Source organism: Schistocerca cancellata, chromosome 5 (assembly GCF_023864275.1).
Source record: "Schistocerca cancellata isolate TAMUIC-IGC-003103 chromosome 5, iqSchCanc2.1, whole genome shotgun sequence".
Lineage (NCBI taxonomy): Eukaryota > Metazoa > Arthropoda > Insecta > Orthoptera > Acrididae > Schistocerca > Schistocerca cancellata.
This window is the reverse complement of record NC_064630.1, coordinates 379,194,051-379,215,118: the sequence shown is the minus strand read 5'-3', so window position 1 is coordinate 379,215,118 and position 21,068 is coordinate 379,194,051.

Sequence of the window (21,068 nt, the reverse complement as noted above, 5' to 3'; positions counted from 1 at the left end):
TATTACTCAGATGGAAGGTGGAGGATTCAGTTTTATTTCTGTTTACTTTGAGTCGCCATCCATTAAAAAATTCATCTATAATTCGCAGATCCTGAGTGAGAGTCATTTCTGAAGTTGTAAAATCGTTAGCCTGCGTCACCAAGACTATGTCATCAGCATAGATAAATGTTCTTGCTTTCGTTTCTGGCAAGTCAGCGACAAATTGAAAATTAGGGGGGCCAATACTGATCCTTGTGGTAGTCCGGCATTTAGATTGTATACCTTGCTTACTTGACCTTTTAGGTGAACTTGGAATTTCCTGTTGGACAGCATGTTATCGAGTAGTTGTGCAATTCTTTTACATGGAATTATTCTTAAGAACTTAAGAAGCATGCCTTTCCGCCACACTGTATCATATGCTGATGTTAGATCAATAAACACGGCCATTGTTTTCATCAAGTCTTCGAAGCCCTTCTCTATGCATGTTGCCAACGCTAGCACTTTATCGCTACAACTGCGGTCTCGTCTGAAGCCAGCCTGTTCTACAGGAATGTGTTTCAGGATAGTTGGTGCAATTCTATTATAGAGTACTCTCTCCAGCAGTTTATAGCAGACACTTAGAAGTGCAATGGGTCTATAGTCTTCAGGATTGTTACCAGATTTTGACGGTTTCAGGATGGCAATTATTTTAGTTTTCTTAAAAAGATTTGGCAGTCTTCCTGTTGCGAGAATTTCGTTAAACAGTGCAGTTAGCCACTGCACTGCACCTTGGCCAGCATGTTTAAGGAAATCCGGGTATATACCATCACAACCAGCCGCTTTACCAGATTTAAGAGTATCTAGGGCTGAAACAACTTCGGCTGCAGAGATTTTCTGTGCAAATTCGGAAGGCTGTGCTTGAGACATTTTAGACTTCAGTTCATGTTTTATTTCTTTGACTTTCTGTTTGTTGTTGTTGCTTGGTGTTCTTGTTATATTAACTATCCTGGCTGCTATTTTGTTAAGATTTATTTTTTCTGATAAGATATTAACTTTTGTGGCACTGCCAAGCTTTCTTAATAAATTCCAAGCTTTCTTACTCGAGTGTTGGAAAGACATGTTTTCAGTTAGTTCCGTCCATTTCTTCTGCCTAGCTGAATCTAGGGCCGAAATCAATTCATCTGCTACCTTGGTGTCTCGAGTCGTTTTAAATTCGTCATACTATTCTTGACATCTAGGGCTCCATCCAGGAATGTAGGTATCTCTGTAGCCTCTTGGAATATGTTTTCTGGCAATGGAATGAATTAGTCTAACAAAGCGGTCGTAGTGCCTAACTTTAGGTGGAATAAACTGAATAACATGATCAACGTCTTCAGAGAATTTTTCCCATTTGGCTTTTTGGAAGTTCCATCGTGGCTTTGGTACAGACTTCACAACTGGGATTTCGAGTCCAATTTTCACCAGTACAGGTCGGTGTTGCCTTCTAGGGAAATCACTGAGCACCTTCCTGCTGCTCTGCAAGGGTAATCCTTTGTTGTTAGTGGTAACGAAACAGAGATCGGGAGTGTAGTCCTGAGCCCATCTAGCTGAGCGGAATGTCCCTTTGTCCTTCCCGTCAAATGGTAAGAAAAGGCGTTCCATTTCAGCCCATTCTGATACTTTCTCACCATCTTCATTCGTGGTTCTGTAGCCCCATTGTGTGTTGTGGCTGTTGAAGTCTCCAATTACTATTCCTGGATGTGGAATATTTTGAGCAGCTTCATTTACCCATGGTTCTGCTGGGGGCTTATAGATGTTCACAATCTCTGTGTTGGAGACTTTCAGCCTGATGGTATGGATGTTATTTTCCGTTTTTGTTTGGACATCTGTTACCTCTTCAACATCAATCTTGATATATGTTGCAGATCCATAACTTGCATGGTATGTCGCAGCAGCTAACGTGTAGCAAGGGAGCTTACACCTGGAATGAAGTTGGGTTTCGTCTGAGCAGTGGGTTTCCTGTAGTAGAACAACGTCCACCTTGTTTTCAATCAATATTTGAGTGAGATACTCACTTTTTGCTCTGCTTGTTCCTCTATGTTTAGCTGTAAGAGCCGGAGCGTATTCCCTAAGTCCTTTGTCAGGTAGTTCTGTCCATATCCTAAGGTAATTTGCAACCACCAGAGGTCCAGCAGCCTATATCTGTAGACTATTTAGCCGTAACTTAGTTACGTTGCCCTCGTAAATGTACATAAATAACTTGGTTATGTTTTATTGTAACTGATTCACGCTGGCTGCAGTACACTGAAATACTGTGAGTGTCTGGCTAACAGCTCTCTCTCTCTCTCTTAATACCAATGGCAAAGTGCTAGTTCTCAATGAAGTCTCCCGAGATCTGGGACAGGGATCTGCCTGCTGCGTCTTAAATTGCCGTGCGGACGGATATATTTGCTTGCAGTGAGTCGAATTGAAGACGGTGTCTTCTGGTGGCGTCCATGGTGCCACCCATCGAAGTTGACGAACCTGAGGAGATACGAACTCGCAGCGGGGAGCTGACGGCCAGCTTGACAGGGTCTTATTCCACGGCGATGTGAGCAGCACATGATGAGTCGGGGTGAAGTCGACGAAGACAATGTCCATACTACATGTTCATTCGAAAAAATTAGGCTGAGAGATTAAATGGGCATTTGGAATTCAATTAAATATCGTCTTTGATATTCATGTACGTTGTTGTGTTAAGACAAAATAATTATGAAAGTGATAGAAATCTTTATCCACAGCACGTGATTGAAGATGTTCAGAACGGGAAAAAATACAACCATTAACGATAACATTGCTTAAGTTCACCAAATAGTGCTAGAGACAAAGAAAAAACTGTTACAGGATCATACTACGCGACATTAGGTTGCAAAATGAAAGCGAAAATTGAGGAAAAATGGTTACATTTGTAGAAGGAAACATTTTGTTTCGCCAAGACAATGTGCCTTCTCACACATCAGCGGTTGCCCCAGTGAAAATTCATGATTTGCGGTTTAAATTGCTTGACCACCGTCCTTACTCACCAGATCGAGCCCCAAGCGACTTTGTTTATTCCCTCGGCTACGCTTTGAGCTCTGCAGTCAGAAATTTTCCTGTAATTAAGAAGCTCTCAGCGTCGTAAACAACTATTTCGCAGAAAAAGACATTATTATTTGGACGGATCAAAGAGATAGGAGCATCACTGGGAGCAGTGTATAGAGTTACAAGGAGATTATGTTGAAAATTTAAAACATGAGAAGAAAGAATGTCTTATTTCTTTGTTAGGCCGCAAAGTTTTGAGATTACCCTCGTATATGCCTCCTCTCAACTTATCCTTACGTGAAATGTGCTTCTCCGGCAGTAGAATCGATCTGCATTTAGCTTCAAATGCCGGTTCCATGAATTTTCCCAATAGCGTTCCTCGAAATGTATGTTGCCTTCCCTCCATGGGCTCCCATCTAAGATCCCAGAGCATAATACCTGATTGATCGAAACTTGTGGCAACAAATCAGTCATGTGGTTTAGAACAGATTCTTGACAAACATACATACATACATACATACATATATACATACAAACATACATAATGTTTTATATGTCCTTACCAGCGTTTTCCCTGTGGTATCTCAGACATGTACATTTGACATACATATTGCTCGTGTCACCTCCTCCCCCTCTCTCTGTTCATCTACTTCTCCCCCATATTCTCCTTCCCCCCTCTCAGTCCACCCCTTGCTTCCCTCCCCCTTTCTCTGTTCACCTCCTCCACACCTCGTCTCTCTGTCAGTCTCTTCCTCACACCTTTCTCTGTCCATCTCCTCCTCCAGTTTCTCTCTCTCTCTCTCTCTCTATCCATCTCCACTTGTTCCTTCTCTGTCAACCTCCTTGTCCCCTCTCTCTCTCTCTATCCCTCCCCTCCTCTACTCTCTCTCCGTTCATCACATCTTCCCTCCCTCTGTTTATCCATCATGTCTTCCTTTTCCCTGTACACCTCAGCCTAATCCCTCCTTCGTTATCCATCTCCTCCCCTTCTGTCTGCTCAAGCAAGCCTATCTGCTCATGTAGACTCTGCAAAAAAGATCGATGCATCAGGGTGATATTACTCCCACCAGATGCCTGTTGCATTGGGCAGCCTTCATGTCAGTGGACTGAAACCCATGTTTTGCATCTGAGCATAGGGTGCTGTACTGATTAATTCGATAAGTATGCCAATACTACTCCAACACATGTCATTTGTGCAGGGCAGCCTACACATTGGGAAGCTGGAAAATTGTCTCTTGGCCCTGACATGTAAGTTGAGCTGCAGAGGAGAGCAATAATGGAGGCCAATACTACCCCCACATAAAACATCTGTCATTAATGGCAGCTTACATATCAGGGGATGCAAAATTGTTTTTCCCTGTATCACTGTTCCTATGGGAGCTAGGAGATTATAAACCCCACAGTGCTCATATTCGATAAGTTTGCTGTTTGTGTGCCAAATTTGGTTAAAAGCGATCTAGAGATTTGGGAGGAGGTACCAGACATACAGATATACACACTGCCTTTTATATAAAACAGATACATTATAATTTACAGCTGGTTCACATACTACTTGGTATCTGAGAATGAAGACTATGATGTTAAGAACCTCCCAGCTCACATAGGAGTAGAGATACAATTGAACATGGGTTTCAGCCCCTGATATCTAGGATGTCCTGCACAACAGACTTGTTGTATTATCAGCATGTGTTGCTGGGGCTACATGTGTAGATGGGCAGAGCTTAGAAGAGGGGAGAGGAGGAGATGAACAGTGAGAAGGGGAATGATAAAATATACAAGTGTAGACAAAGAGATGGACAGACAGATAGGTGGGAGCACTAGATCTGCAGAGAACAGAGGAAGGATGTGATGTAGAGAAAGAAGATGGATGCATAGTGGTGGGAGGATGAGGTGGACAGAGAGAGGATGGGTAGGAGGAGGTGGCCAGAGAGGGGGCAGCTGAAGATGATCAGATGAGAGAGGATAGAAACAGTTGGAGAGATACAAGTGACAGAAGGAGATGGTTAGAGAAAGGAGGGACAGGTAACTGGCCTGAGAGGCTGGGGTAAGGAGCTTGACAGTGACAAGGAGGAGGAGGGGGAGTAGGATGACGAGGTGAACAAAGATAAGGAGGAGGGATAGAGAGAAGGGAAGAGAAGGAAGAGGTTGACAGTGAGATAGGGGTGGAAAAGGAGATGGACAAAGAGAAATGAAGGAGAATGAAGAGATGGACAGAGATAGGTGAGAGGAGGATACTGACAGAGAAAGTGGGGGGATAGTTACCATGAGAGACTGGGGAGGACAAGCTTGTCAAAGATGGGGAGATGGAGGAGGAGAGGGCAGAGGAGGAGGGAGGGGGAGGAGGAGAAGCGATGTACAAAGATAGGAGTAGGGTAAGGAAAGAAAAAAGGCAGTAGGCAATTGACAGGGTGGGAGGAGGAGAAGATGGAGGAAGAAATGGACAGAGAGTGTGGAGAAGAAGAGATACACAGATAGATGGGAAGGAGAAGATGGACAGACAAAGAATTGGAGTAGGAAATGGAAGGAGAGTAAAAGGCAGAGAGAGAGGGTGTAAGAGAAGCTGTAAGGAGGAGATGGACAGTGAGATAGGGGACAAAGGAGATGGATGGGAAGAACAAAAGACGGACAAAGTGAGGGGTTTGAAGGAGAGGGACAGAGAAAGGGGGCAAGTAGGAAGTGAAGAGAGAAAGGGGCAGACGAAAAGGAACGAGAGAAGGAAGTACAAAATGGACAGAGATGAAGCTGATGTGTCAGATACCTACACAGGCGAAGCTGCCGGTAAAAGGCTAGTGTAAAAAAGTATGTAACATTAAAATGGAAATGGATACTAAGATTTAACATATAAATCCAGTGTTACTGAGTCAGTTTCACACTGCTGTTATCTTCCAAGTTTCAAAGTATAGCTTCCTCTGTGTATGAAACATAAAGCTTTCACTCAATATACATGGCGAGGTCTCCTTCATGACGGTGACATTCTTTTCTGGCTGTGTCCAGCGGCTATTGTGAACGCCAGAGTTGGTTTCCAGAGTCTGGAGGAAAGTGGCCTTTAGCAGCCTGGAGATGAAAGGCCAGGCGTTCTGTAATACTCCTACAGGGACTAGGTGAGCTGCAAAGACTGTGATTTCCTCTGATAGCAGGTGTTTTCCAGCTCATTTCGGAAAAAGCAACTGTCCGGACGTCCAGGTTGGAAGCAGTAACGCCGGGCGCTGTGGCACAGCGGTTCTAGGCGCTTCAGTCCGGAACCACGCTGCTGCTGCGGTCGCAGGTTCGAATCCTGCTTCGGGCATGGATGCGTGTGATGTCCTTAGATTAGTTAGGTTTAAGTAGTTCCAAGTCTAGGGGAATGATGACCTCAGATGTTAAGTCCCATATTGGTTAGAGCCATTGGAACCATATTGAAGCAGCAACTTCGGCAGGTATGCTATCAGTGGGAGCAAGAAATAGCAATAAGTATGTCCGCGTCCTGCGTCTAAGGTTCTTTGCTTGATAGGTATGGAAATTGAAACCATTTTGTGGAGCGGTCCCCCCCCCCCCTTCCCCACCCATGAACCACGGACCTTGCCGTTGGTGGGGAGGCTTGCGTGCCTCAGCGATACAGATGGCCGTACCGTAGGTGCAACCACAACGGAGGGGGTATCTGTTGAGAGGCCAGACAAACGATTGATTCCTGAAGAGGGGCAGCAGCCTTTTCAGTAGTTGCAGGGGAAACAGTCTGGATGATTGACTGATCTGGCCCTGTAACAATAACCAAAACGGCCTTGCTGTGCTGGTACTGCGAACGGCTGAAAACAAGGGGAAACTACAGCCGTAATTTTTCCCGAGGTCATGCAGCTTTACTGTATGGTTAAATGATGATGGCGTCCTCTTGGGTAAAATATTCCGTAGGTAAAATACTTCCCCATTCGGATCTCCGAGCGGGGACTACTCAAGAGGACGTCGTTATCAGGAGAAAGAAAACTGGCGTTCTACGGATCGGAGCGTGGAATGTCAGATCCCTTAATCGAGCAGGTAGGTTAGAAAATTTAAAAAGGAAATGGATAGGTTAAAGTTAGATATAGTGGGAATTAGTGAAGTTCGGTGGCAGGAGGAACAAGACTTTTGGTCAGGTGATTACAGGGTTATAAATACAAAATCAAATAGGGGTAATGCAGGAGTAGGTTTAATAATGAATAAAAAAATAGGAGTAAGCTACTACAAACAGCACAGTGAATGCATTATTGTGGCCAAGATAGACACGAAGCCCACACCTACTACAGTAGTACAAGTTTATATGTCAACTAGCTCTGTAGATGATGAAGAAATTGATGAAATGTATGATGAGATAAAAGAAATTATTCAGGTAGTGAAGGGGGACGAAAATTTAATAGTCATGGGTGACTGGAATTCGAGAGTAGGAAAAGGGAGAGAAGGAAACATAGTAGGTGAATATGGATTCGGGGTAAGAAATGAAAGAGGAAGCCGTCTGGTAGAATTTTGCGCAGAGCGTAACTTAATCATAGCTAACACTTGGTTCAAGAATCATAAAAGAAGGTCGTATACATGGAAGAATCCCGGAGATACTAAAAGGTATCAGATAGATTATATAATGGTAAGACAGAGATTTAGGAACCAGGTTTTAAATTGTAAGACATTTCCAGGGGCAGATGTGGATTCTGACCACAATCTATTGGTTATGAACTGTAGATTAAAACTGAAGAAACTGCAAAAAGATGGGAATTTAAGGAGATGGGACCTGGATAAACTGAAAGAACCAGAGGTTGTACAGAGTTTCAGAGAAAGCATTAGGGAATATTGACAAGAATGGGAAAGAAATACAGCAGAAGAAGAATGGATAGATTTGAGAGATGAATTATTGAAGGCAGCAGAGGATCAAGTAGGTAAAAAGATGAGGGCTAGTAGAAATTCTTATATAACAGAAGAGATATTGAATTTAATTGATGAAAGGAGAAAATATAAAAATGCAGTAAATAAAGCAGGCAAAAAGGAATTCAAACATCTCAAAAATGAGATTGACAGGAAGTGCAAAATGACTAAGCAGGGATGGCTAGAGGACAAATGTAAGGATGTAGAGGATTATCTCAATAGGGGTAAGATAGATACTGCCTACTGGAAAATTAAAGAGACCTTTGGAGAAAAGAGAACCACTTTATGAATATCAAGAGCTCAGATGGAAATCCAGTTCTAACCAAAGAAAGGAAAGCAGAAAGGTGGAAGGAGTATATAGAGGGTCTATACAAGGGCGATGTACTTGAGGACAATATTATGGAAATGGAAGAGAATGAAGATGAAGATGAAATGGGAGATACGATACTGCGTGAAGAGTTTGACAGAGCACTGAAAGACCTAAGTCGAAACAAGGCCACGGGAGTAGACAACATTTCATAAGAACTACTAACGGCCTTGGGAGAGCCAGTCCTGACAAAACTCTCCCATCTGGTGAGCAAGATGTATGAGACAGGCGAAATACCCTCAGACTTCAAGAAGAATACAATAACTCCAATCCCAAAGAAAGCAGGTGTTGACAGATGTGAAAATTACCGAACGATCAGTTTAATAAGTCACAGCTGCAAAATACTAACATGAATTCTTTACGGACGAATGGAAGAACTGGTACAAGCCGACCTCGGGGAAGATCAGTTTGGATTCCGTAGAAGGGTTGAAACACGTAAGGCAACATTGATTGTAGACTGTAGCATTTGTAGACTTAGAGAAAGCTTTTGACAATGTTGATTGGAATACTCTCTTTCAAATTCTAAAGGTGGCAAGGGTAAAATACAGGGAGCGAAAGGCTATTTACAATTTGTACAGAAACCAGATGGCAGTTATAAGAGTCCAGGGGCATGAAAGGGAAGCAGTAGTTGGGAAGTGAGTGAGACAGGGTTGTAGCCTCTCCCCAATGTTATTCAATCTGTATACTGAGCAAGCAGTTAAGGAAACAAAAGCAAAATTCGGAGTAGGTATTAAAATCCATGGAGAAGAAATAAAAACTTTGAGGTTCGCCGATGACAGTGTAATTCTGTCAGAGACGGAAAAGGACTTGGAAGAACAGTTGAACGGAATGGACAGTGTCTTGAAAGGAGGATATAAGATGAACATCAACAAAAGCAAAACGAGTTGAATTAAGTCGGGCGATGCTGAGGGAATTAGATTAGGAAATGAGACACTTAAAGTAGTAAAGGAGTTTTGCTATTTGGGGAGCAAAATAACTGATGATGGTCGAAGTAGAGAGGATATAAAATGTAGACTGGCAATGGGAAGGAAAGCGTTTCTGAAGAAGAGAAATTTGTTAACATCGAGTATAGATTTAAGTGTCAGGAAGTCGTTTCTGAAAGTATTCGTATGGAGTGTAGCCATGTATGGAAGTGAAACATGGACGATAAATAGTTTAGACAAGAAGAGAATAGAAGCTTCCGAAATATGGTGCTACAGAAGAACGCTGAAGATTAGATGAGTAGATCACATAACTAATGAGGAGGTATTGAATAGAATTGGAGAGAAGAGAAATTTGTGGCACGACTTGACTAGAAGAAGGGATCGGTTGGTAGGACATGTTCTGAGGCATCAAGGGACCACAAATTTAGTATTGGAGGGTAGCGTGGAGGGTAGAAACCGTAGAGAGAGACCAAGAGATGAATACACTAAGCAGATTCAGAACGATGTAGGTTGCAGTAGGTACTGGGAGATGAAGAAACTTGCACAGGATAGGGTAGCATGAAGAGCTGCAGCAAACCAGTCTAGGGACTGAAGACCACAACAACAACATGTGGAGCGGTTTTGCAGTTCACGAAATCGGCAGTCGGCAGACGGCCGTCGTGGGTGGAGGAGGCACTATTGTGTCCTCTGGGGTGAAGCTCGTGTTTCTTGAAGGTGACAGTGGGCTGTCTTCGAGAATGCAGAAAGGAAGCCATGCACCCTTGCGGCGGAGGTGATATTTTAAGTGTTGTGTGTATGAAATCAGGATTGAGTGATACTCAGTGTCCAACGAAATTGTTCTGTATGTGAAAAAAGCTTCTAAAAAGTTTGAAAGTGCTTTCCCAGTCGCGGTGGCTGAGTGGTCGGCATAGCTGGCTGACATGAGGGACATCCGGGTGTGCCGTGCAGGAAACCCTCCCGAAAGCTTTTTTGTATTTTCCTGACTTTGTGCTTCACTTTTCGAGTCAGTGGTGATATAGATTCTATTTCCCAGAGAGTAACGTGTCGTGTGAATGTGGTCTGCTAAGCAGCGTGTGCGTGTAAGTTAAAAGGTTTTGGGGTTAGCAGTGGCATCAGGAAGGTGGTGAGCCAGGCTGGTGCTGAGAACAGACCCGTGTTTGTGTCGGAAAACGTTTTATCTTGTCCTGTACTGATAGCGCAGTCCCACTGGGTTTGAGGGCCAGTTGATCGAAAAGAACCACCTCTTCTGGATTCAAGTGTTCGCTGGTAACACTGTACTGGTGTTCGTAAACGTGTTGACTGTGAACAGTGTCTATGCTTTTGGAACCTGTATCTGTTGCCTGGAAGAGATAGTCGGCCAAAGCGAAAGTTGAATGTCTGTAGACCTTCTTTACACTATCGCTGCACCCTGATTGTATTTATGGGCGACTACTTGTTCACTCCATGCGAAGTTGAGTAGTTCTATTCAGTAGCTGCCGATCTGTTTGTTTTCTCTCTTCATGTTATAGAGATTGTCATTGAGTCCACCCTCGTGGGCGTCATTTGTGTTGTGTATATGTGTGTGTGGGGGGGGGGACTGTGATAACTGATTTATGTTTCATGTTTCATCATGCCAACTAAGTGATGAGTGTAATGTATGGCCAAGAAGTGCTTGCAGGACTGAAGTGTGAAAGTGTGAAATAAAATATGAATGAAAGTTTACAGTATTGTAAGCCTACTGATGTAGCCGTGGATGAATTCTGATGCGGCAGATCCATCTTTGAGTTTTGTAAGTACCTTTATAATTGAACAGCTCGCGTCTTCTTGTTTGACTTTCCTTTGAAGGTGCTCTGTACCTAAGCTTGTTTTGAAATCGTCTGGTACTTCTGAACAGTAGTTATCTTAAATTGTGCCATGCGCGAAGTTGGTGTGCGTACGACTTGTGAGTTAGAGTCCCACTGTAATTGTTATTGTGTATTTTAAGTTATGTTGCTAAACTGATTTTATCTGAAGATTGTTTTGAAATATGAATTTATGTCAACTTATCATTATAAATTTTGCTTAAGGGTTAACTCTATGCAATTAAAAAGAGGTCTGGGATTTGAATTTTAATGTCAAGTAGATACATACCTAGTTTCAACTGAAACTTTTGATTGGTATCTTCGTAATTGTCTTGAGCTTAAAATTGACGTCACTGTATCACCGCCATTTACCATCAGTATTTGATCAGAATTAATATTTAATCAAGGGAACTGTAATGGTTACCTTTTTTTAAAACAGGGATTGGGGAACAGGCGTTTTTTGCAAATGTTGAGTAGGAATTTCTTGTTACTAAATTAGTTTTAAAAACGTCTCTGAATTAATGCTAGTCCAGCACTTTACCACTTCCTACAGCTCCTGCCATACGACCGAGTTCGATTCCCGGTACTGCCAGTGGTTTTTCCTTAGTGAGGGCACTGAAACGGGGTGCACAGCTTCGTGATATCAGTATATCAGTTGAGGCTCTATTTGTACAATAAGTAGAGGCTCCAAATCTGTTAATCTAGGAGAGCGGTGTGGCAAGCAAACATCCCTTCACACCGCATTTCAGTGACACTGTTGATTGATGTCGACACAGCGCTAGATCTGGTCAGACTGCTTTCCTTGGATCGGACTAGAGGTACTTTCATTTTTCCCAGACGCCAGCATGGAATTCTGATCGGTCATTTGTCGGTTTTGTAGGCAAATGACATAGTTTATTGGGCGTACACATAACGGACAGGAACAGACCACATGTTACTGTTGAGACGCCGTGCTAAACCCGCAGGACAGGAGAGGTAGTTTAAGTTGTGGAAAGGGACTGTCAGTTACGCTCGAACATGAAACCTTTTGTTTGATCAAACATTACAAGAGCCAAGAAAAAGGTTTTTAAAAATAAAAACACAGCTTTAGTATTGGAACTTAATTGGTAGCTGAATGCCCCGTACAATCTCGTTCCTTAAGGGCAAAATCAAAAATTTAAAAGGCAAAGCCTTACCTTAAAACAGTTCCTTAATTAGGCTGGATGCCCAAAGAATCTGACACTTTAAGAGCAAAACAACTTAAATTCAAAATCGATTGAAGGCCCAGCACTTAAGACCCAATAACATTAATCCTAAAAATGTCAAAGGCTTTACATAAAACAGTTCTTAAATTAGGCTGAAGGCCCAAACCATCTGACAACTCAAGGGCAAAACAACCTTAATCTAAACATCGGCTAGAAGCCATACAAGTGCAAACAACAAGAACAAACAAGAAAAGGCAGTACACCCAAGGGTGCTCAGAAGTTCCGAGGGTTGGCCTGGAATTCAAACACTAACGCTTGCTTAGGTCGATCCGACGACAACCCAGTTGACAGACAGTCAACAGCCCCACCGACAAGATAACATCCAATTCACCCGACCAGCACACAACAGGGAGTTCAACGGAACAACGTAGAAGGTATTGGCGCCCACAACCAATTATACACTGAGCTGTCAAACTACACACCGCGCTGGACAGCGACAACACGATGAGAAAAATACACTGCCTGAATTTACATCGATGGCCAGGGCAGGTAACTGGAACGTTTATGGCCACAAGGCAGAAGATTCCGCTGGTGCAGTTCAATTCAAATAACCAAGTACAGTTAAACTCAATTGGAGTGTGGCTAAAATTTTCCAACATGAAAACACACGTAGTTGCTTGTGGAAATATCCCAACAGCCAACAACAAACGCCAAACGACACAATGTGAACAGTCGTGACTTACTGGTAGATTAAGTCATAACTCAACTTCCATGTCCAGGATCGGTGAGCCACGAACCTCGTAGCAATGGGAACAGCACCACACACTCCAACACCGCATAGAGGCCGCCAGCGGGCCTGGCCAAACTACGCGCCGCAGAGATTAGAGATTAGATTAGATTAGATTAATACTTGTTCCATTGATCATGAATACGACACTTCGTAATGATGTGGAATGCGACAGGTTAATAAAAGATGTCTGTACAAGATATTACATTACACAAAATATTGCATGACACTAATGTTTAAGTTTTTTTCCCCTCCCTTAATTTAAGTCTAAAAATTCAGCCAATGAGTAGAAGGAGTTGTCATCTAGAAATTCTTTTAATTTATTTTTAAATGTTGGTTGGCTATCTGTCAGGCTTTTGATGCTGTTTGATAGGTGACCAAAGACTTTTGTGGCAGCATAATTTACCCCTTTCTGTGCCAAAGTCAGATTTAACCCTGCATAGTGAAGATCATCCTTTCTCCTGGTGTTATAGCTGTGCACACTGCTATTACTTTTGAACTGGGTTGGATTATTAACAACTAATTTCATAAGTGAATATATATATATACTGTGAGGTTACTGTGAGGATCCCTAGATCCTTAAATAGATGTCTTCAGGGTGACCGTGGGTGGGCCCTAGCAATTATTCTGATTACACGTTTTTGGGCAATGAATACTTTTCTACTCAACGATGAATTACCCCAGAATATGATGCCATACAAAAGCAGTGAGTGAAAGTAGGCATAGTAAGCTAATTTACTGAGATTCTTATCACCAAAATTTGCAACAACCCTAATAGCATACGTAGCTGAACTCAGATGTTTCAGCAGACCATCAATGTGTTGCTTCCAGTTTAACCTCTCATCAATGGACACACCTAAAAATTTTGAAAATTCTACCTTAGCTACAGACTTCTGTTCAAAGTCTATATTTATTACTGGAGCTGTGCCATTTACTGTGCCATATACGGAACTATATATACTGTGTTTTATCAAAATTTAAAGAGAGTCCGTTTGCTGAGAACCACTTAATAATTTTGTGAAAAACATCATTTACAATTACATCACTTAGTTCTTGGTTTTTGGATGTTATTGTTATACTTGTATCATCAGCAAAAAGAACTAACTTTGCATCTTCATCAATGTGGAATGGTAAGTCATTAATGTATATCAAGAACAGTAAAGGACCTAAGACCGAACCCTGTGGGACCCCGTACTTGATAGCCCCCCAGTTTGAGGAATCAGCTGTTGTTTTAACATTACATGAGCCACTTACTTTAACATTCTGCATTCTTCCAGTTAAGTATGAATTAAACCATTTGTGCACTGCCCCCCTCAAACCATAATTATTTAGCTTATCTAAAAGAATTCCATGATTTACACAATCAAAGGCCTTTGAGAGATCACAAAAAATACCAATGGGTGATGTCCAGTTATTCATAGCATTTAATATTTGATCAGTGAAAGTGTATATAGCATTTTCTGTTGAAAAGCGTTTCTGAAAACCAAACTGACATTTTGTTAGTACTTTATTTTTACAAATATGGGAGGCTACTCTTGAATACATTACTTTCTCAAAAAATTTTGATAGAGCTGTCAGAAGAGAGATTGGGCGATAGTTGTTGACATCCGACGTATCCCACTTTTTATGCAATGGTTTTACAATGGCATATTTCAGTCTATCGGGGAAAACACCCTGCTCCAAAGAGCTATTACATACATGGCTGAGAATCCTACTTATCTATGGGGAACAAGCTTTAAGTAACTTGCTGGAAATGCCATCAATTCCGTAAGAGCTTTTACTTTTCAGTGAGTTTATTATTTTACTGATTTCAGAGGTTGGTGGAAATACAGTTGTTTCAAACTGCACAGGTATGGCCTCTTCTATTAGAAGCCTTGCCTCTTCTAGTGAAGATCTAGATCCTTTTTTCTCCACAACATTTAAAAAATGATTATTGAAAATATTTTCAATTTCTGATTGTTTGTTAGTACACTTGTCATTCAGTTTTATGGCACTAAAGTCTTCCTTTGCTCTTGGTTGCCCTGTTTCCCTTTCAATAATATTCCAAATTGCTTTAATTTTATTATCAGAGTTACTGATCTCAGACATGATACACATGCTTCTGGACTTTTTAATAACTTTTCTTAGTACCACACAATAGTTTTTATAATATTGAACAATTCCGGGGTCAGTACTCCCTCTTGCTGTTAGATACAGTTCTCTTTTATGGTTGCAAGATATTCTTATTCCTTTAGTTAGCCAAGGTTTTTTATATGTTTTCTTGGAATTATGTTTAACTATTTTCTTGGGAAAACAATTTTCAAATACCCTTAAAAATGTATCGTGAAATAAGTTATATTTCAAGTTTGCATCGGGTTCCTTATACACTTCATCCCAGTCTAGCTGCTTTAGGCTTTCCCTAAAGTTTGCAATATTTATATTGTTAATTGAACGCACTGCTTTGAAATTCTGATTTGATATACTGCAAGGAGCTATGTCATGTACTGGAACTAGCTGTGCACCATGATCTGAAAGACCATTCTCAACAGGATAAGCTTTTATGTCCTTAAACTTATATTGGCCTATAAAAAAGTTATCTAGCAATGTCCTGCTGTTCTTTGTTATCCAAGTAGGAAAATCAATGACGGAGCTCAAATTAAAAGAACTGAGTAATACTACAAGGTCATTCTTCCTATTACACTCTTTCAGGGAATCAACATTGAAATCCCCACAAATGATAATTTGCTTCCCCCTGTCTGACAGATAGCACAACAAGGCATCCAAGTTTTCTAGAAATAGCTGGAAATTCCCTGAGGGGGACCTGTACACTGTTACAATTATGAAAGTGCCATCATTCAGTTTTAGTTCAGTGGCACATGCTTCCATATGTTGCTCTACACAAAATTTTTTAGTTTCTAAATTTTTTACACTGTGGAAGCTTTTGATTTCCTTGCTACTCCACGCCACGCGACCAACTCCCCAGGCCCAGAAACAGTGAAAGGACCAAGTATATATCGGCCGATGAGACGACCAACGAAACTACCAATCAACGGTCGTCCCGCTCCAATCTCCCTCCATCAGACAGTTCATGTGTGTTGCCAGCGGTCGGCGAGCACTGGCTGTCGGCGCCTCAGCGGCGCTCCGTCCCCGACTTCACTGCTGCTGCGTCCCCAACTGACTGCCAGACACAAGACGACCCGGAAATACTATCGGTCGCTCCAGAGATGATATGACAGTGCACTTATCGATACGCGCTGCTGCTGCCACTCACGGGCAAGTGAGACAGGAAATTAGTGACACCAGTAAATAGAATAAGAAAACGAGGCAGCAGTACCATAATACAAGATGGCAAACAATAAATGGGATAAACGCGAGCCGTGCATGGCTCAACTGCGTGTAGCCTTTAGATAGCTGGAGGTGTTTAATGAGCGAGGTAGACCTGGTGAGATCTGTTAGAAGAAAATATATTACGTTTCCAGCAGTGGAAATTTGAATTGTGCTATTTCTTTTTAGTTCTCCTTTTTGGCTTCATACTGTTGTCCTATTTTGATTTCGGATGGTATTATCTACATCTACATCTACATTTATACTCCGCAAGCCACCCAACGGTGTGTGGCGGAGGGCACTTTACGTGCCACTGTCATTACCTCCCTTTCCTGTTCCAGTCTCGTATGGTTCGCGGGAAGAACGACTGTCTGAAGGCCTCTGTGCGCGCTCTAATCTCTCTAATTTTACATTCGTGATCTCCTCGGGAGGTATAAGTAGGGGGAAGCAATATATTCGATACCTCATCCAGAAACGGACCCTCTCGAAACCTGGCGAGCAAGCTACACCGCGATGCAGAGCGCCTCTCTTGCAGAGTCTGCCACTTGAGTTTGTTAAACATCTCCGTAACGCTATCACGGTTACCAAATAACCCTGTGACGAAACGCGCCGCTCTTCTTTGAATCTTCTCTATCTCCTCCGTCAACCCGATCTGGTACGGATCCCACACTGATGAGCAATACTCAAGTATAGGTCGAACGAGTGTTTTGTAAGCCACCTCCTTTGTTGATGGACTACATTTTCTAAGGACTCTCCCAATGAATCTCAACCTGGTACCCGCCTTACCATCAATTAATTTTATATGATCATTCCACTTGAAATCGTTCCGCACGCATACTCCCAGATATTTTACAGAAGTAACTGCTACCAGTGTTTGTTCCGCTATCATATAATCATACAATAAAGGATCCTTCTTTCTATGTATTCGCAATACATTACATTTGTCTATGTTAAGGGTCAGTTGCCACTCCCTGCACCATGTGCATATCCGCTGCAGATCTTCCTGCATTTCGCTGCAATTTTCTAATGCTGCAACTTCTTTGTATACTACAGCATCATCCGCGAAAAGCCGCATGGAACTTCGGACACTATCTACTAGGTCATTTATATATATTGTGAAAAGCAATGGTCCCATAACACTCCCCTGTGGCTCACCAGAGGTTACTTTAACGTCTGTAGACGTCTCTCCGTTGATAACAACATGCTGTGTTCTGTTTGCTAAAAACTCTTCAATCCAGCCACACAGCTGGTCTGATATTCCGTAGGCTCTTACTTTGTTTATCAGGCGACAGTGCGGAACTGTATCGAACGCCTTCCGGAAGTCAAGAAAAATAGCATCTACCTGGGAGCCTGTATCTAATATTTTCTGGGTCTCATGAACAAATAAAGCGAGTTGGGTCTCACACGATCGCTGTTTCCGGAATCCATGTTGATTCCTACATAGTAGATTCTGAGTTTCCAAAAACGACATGATATTCGAGCAAAAAACGTGTTCTAAAATTCTACAACAGATCGACGTCAGAGATATAGGTCTATACTTTTGCGCATCTGCTCGACGACCCTTCTTGAAGACTGGGACTACCTGTGCTCTTTTCCAATCATTTGGAACCTTCCGTTCCTCTAAAGACTTGCGGTACACGGCTGTTAGAAGGGGGGCAAGTTCTTTAGCGTACTCTGTGTAGAATCGAATTGGTATCCCGTCAGGTCCAGTGGACTTTCCTCTGTTGAGTGATTCCAGTTGCTTTTCTATTCCGTGGACACTTATTTCGATGTCAGCCATTTTTTCGTTTGTGCGAGGATTTAGAGAAGGAACTGCAGTGCGGTCTTCCTCTGTGAAACAGCTTTGGAAAAAGGTGTTTAGTATTTCAGCTTTACGCTTGTCATCCTCTGTTTCAATGCCATCATCATCCCGGAGTGTCTGGATATGCTGTTTCGAGCCACTTACTGATTTAACGTAAGACCAGAACTTCCTAGGATTTTCTGTCAAGTCGGTACATAGAATTTTACTTTCGAATTCACTGAACGCTTCACGCATAGCCCTCCTTACGCTAACTTTGACATCGTTTAGCTTCTGTTTGTCTGAGAGGTTTTGGCTGCGTTTAAACTTGCAGTGAAGCTCTCTTTGCTTTCGCAGTAGTTTCCTAACTTTGTTGTTGTACCACGGTGGGTTTTTCCCGTCCCTCACAGTTTTACTCGGCACGTATCTGTCTAAAACGCATTTTACGATTGCCTTGAACTTTTTCCATAAACATTTAACATTGTCAGTGTCAGAACAGAAATTTTCGTTTTGGTCTGTTAGGTAGTCCGAAATCTGCCTTCTATTACTCTTGCTAAACAGATAAACCTTCCGCCCTTTTTTTATATTCCTATTAACTTCCATATTCAGGGATGCTGCAACGGCCTTATGATCACTGATTCCCTGACCTGCACTTACAGAGTCGAAAAGTTCGGGTCTGTTTGTTACCAGTAGGTCCAAGATGTTATCTCCACGAGTCGGTTCTCTGTTTAATTGCTCGAGGTAATTTTCGGATAGTGCACTCAGTATAATGTCACTCGATGCTCTGTCCCTACCACCCGTCCTAAACATCTGAGTGTCCCAGTCTATATCTGGTAAATTGAAATCTCCACGTAAGACTATAACATGCTGAGAAAATTTATGTGAAATGTATTCCAAATTTTCTCTCAGTTGTTCTGCCACTAATGCTGCTGAGTCGGGGGTCGGTAAAAGGAGCCAATTATTAACCTAGCTCGGTTGTTGAGTGTAACCTCCACCCATAATAATTCACAGGAACTATCCACTTCTACTTCACTACAGGATAAACTACTACTAACAGCGACGAACACTCCACCACCGGTTGCATGCAATCTATCCTTTCTAAACACCGTCTGTACCTTTGTAAAAATTTCGGCAGAATTTATCTCTGGCTTCAGGCAGCTTTCTGTACCTATAACGATTTCAGCTTCGGTGCTTTCTATCAGCGCTTGAAGTTCCGGTACTTTACCAACGCAGCTTCGACAGTTTACAATTACAATACCGATTGCTGCTTGGTCCCCGCATGTTCTGACTTTGCCCCGCACCCGTTGAGGCTGTTGCCCTTTCTGTACTTGCCCGAGGCCATCTAACCTAAAAAACCGCCCAGCCCACGCCACACAACCTCTGCTACCCGTGTAGCCGCTTGTTGCGTGTAGTGGACTCCTGACCTATCCAGCGGAACCCGAAACCCCACCACCGTATGGCGCAAGTCGAGGAATCTGCAGCCCACACGGTCGCAGAACCGTCTCAGCCTCTGATTCAGACCCTCCACTCGGCTCTGTACCAAAGGTCCGCAGTCAGTCCTGTCAACGATGCTGCAGATGGTGAGCTCTGCTTTCATCCCGCTAGCGAGACTGGCAGTCTTCACCAAATCAGATAGCCGCCAGAAGCCAGAGAGGATTTCCTCCGATCCATAGCGACACACATCATTGGTGCCGACATGAGCGACCACCTGCAGATGGGTGCACCCTGTACCCTTCATGGCATCCGGAAGGACCCTTTCCACATCTGGAATGACTCCCCTCGGTATGCACACGGAGTGCACTTTGGTCTTCTTCCCCTCCCTTGCTGCCATATCCCTAAGGGGCCCCATTACGCGCCTGACGTTGGAGCTCCCAACTACCAGTAAGCCCGCCCTCTGCGACCGCCCGGATCTTGCAGACTGAGGGGCAACCTCTGGAACAGGACAAGCAGCCATGTCAGGCCGAAGATCAGTATCAGCCTGAGACAGAGCCTGAAACCGGTTCGTCAGACAAACTGGAGAGGCCTTCCGTTCAGCCCTCCGGAATAGGAGATCACTAGAGACCAGTTGGAGATGGTGCATTGACTGTGTGCGTTGCTCGTTTTTCAGTGTAGGGACCAGATCTGAGAGATTTCATTTTAGATAGTGGGATTGCTACAAAGTAATATTTAGTGGAATAGGAGCAGTGACAATATTAACCCTGTCTTGCGGCTCAAAGCGAGGCTGGCGATCCTTATTCAGAGCGATTTAACAGAGTATCAGTGCACAGCACTAACAAGTGTCTGACAATAAACGTTCCCCGGTAAGTCTGCACACGAATACGTCGCATAATTTAGTCCGCGCGCCGCACACTGCCGAGGGTGAGTAGATTCTGACCGTAAGCGCGTTTCGAACTCGGCAAGACAGCATTGAAGATCCGAGGCGTAGCAGGAATATATCAACTTTTAATGGGGAAACCACTAATAAACCAAGGTTTGCTCAACGAGAATCTGGAGATTCATCTTGGAAATCACTAGAAGAAAGAAAATAAATGGATCCTGAAACAGACTGGTATGGCAAACGTAACTGTGATTAATAGTGAAATGTAGGGGATGGGATACGTAGTCAGTCAAATGGATGGTAACTAGACCAAGAAGTACTTTCTCCGTGTGTCCATCTTCCAATAGATCACGGGATGAAAGTTGTTAATATACCTGTATGTAGTGAGACAACACCTTCACCTGTAATTACACCATCGTCAGGACACTTTATGATACAAGGTGACCACGTGGATACTTACTTTTCATCATTATACATCTCAAAGAGGTTACATCCGTTATGGTGAGAGTTTTTTCTCTCCGGTTTTCTTTTTTGGTCATGTCTTCTGAACAGTTTGATACGGCCTGCCTCAGAGCACTTGAACTCATCGCCATCAATTATTTGTTGTTATTTGTTGGATTTAGTCCAGTCTACAATTTTTACCCTCTAGAGTTCCCTGTGGTTCCAAGGAGATTATTTTCTGATGCCTCGTGTCCTCTTATACTGACTCTTCTTCTTGGCAGTGTTATCC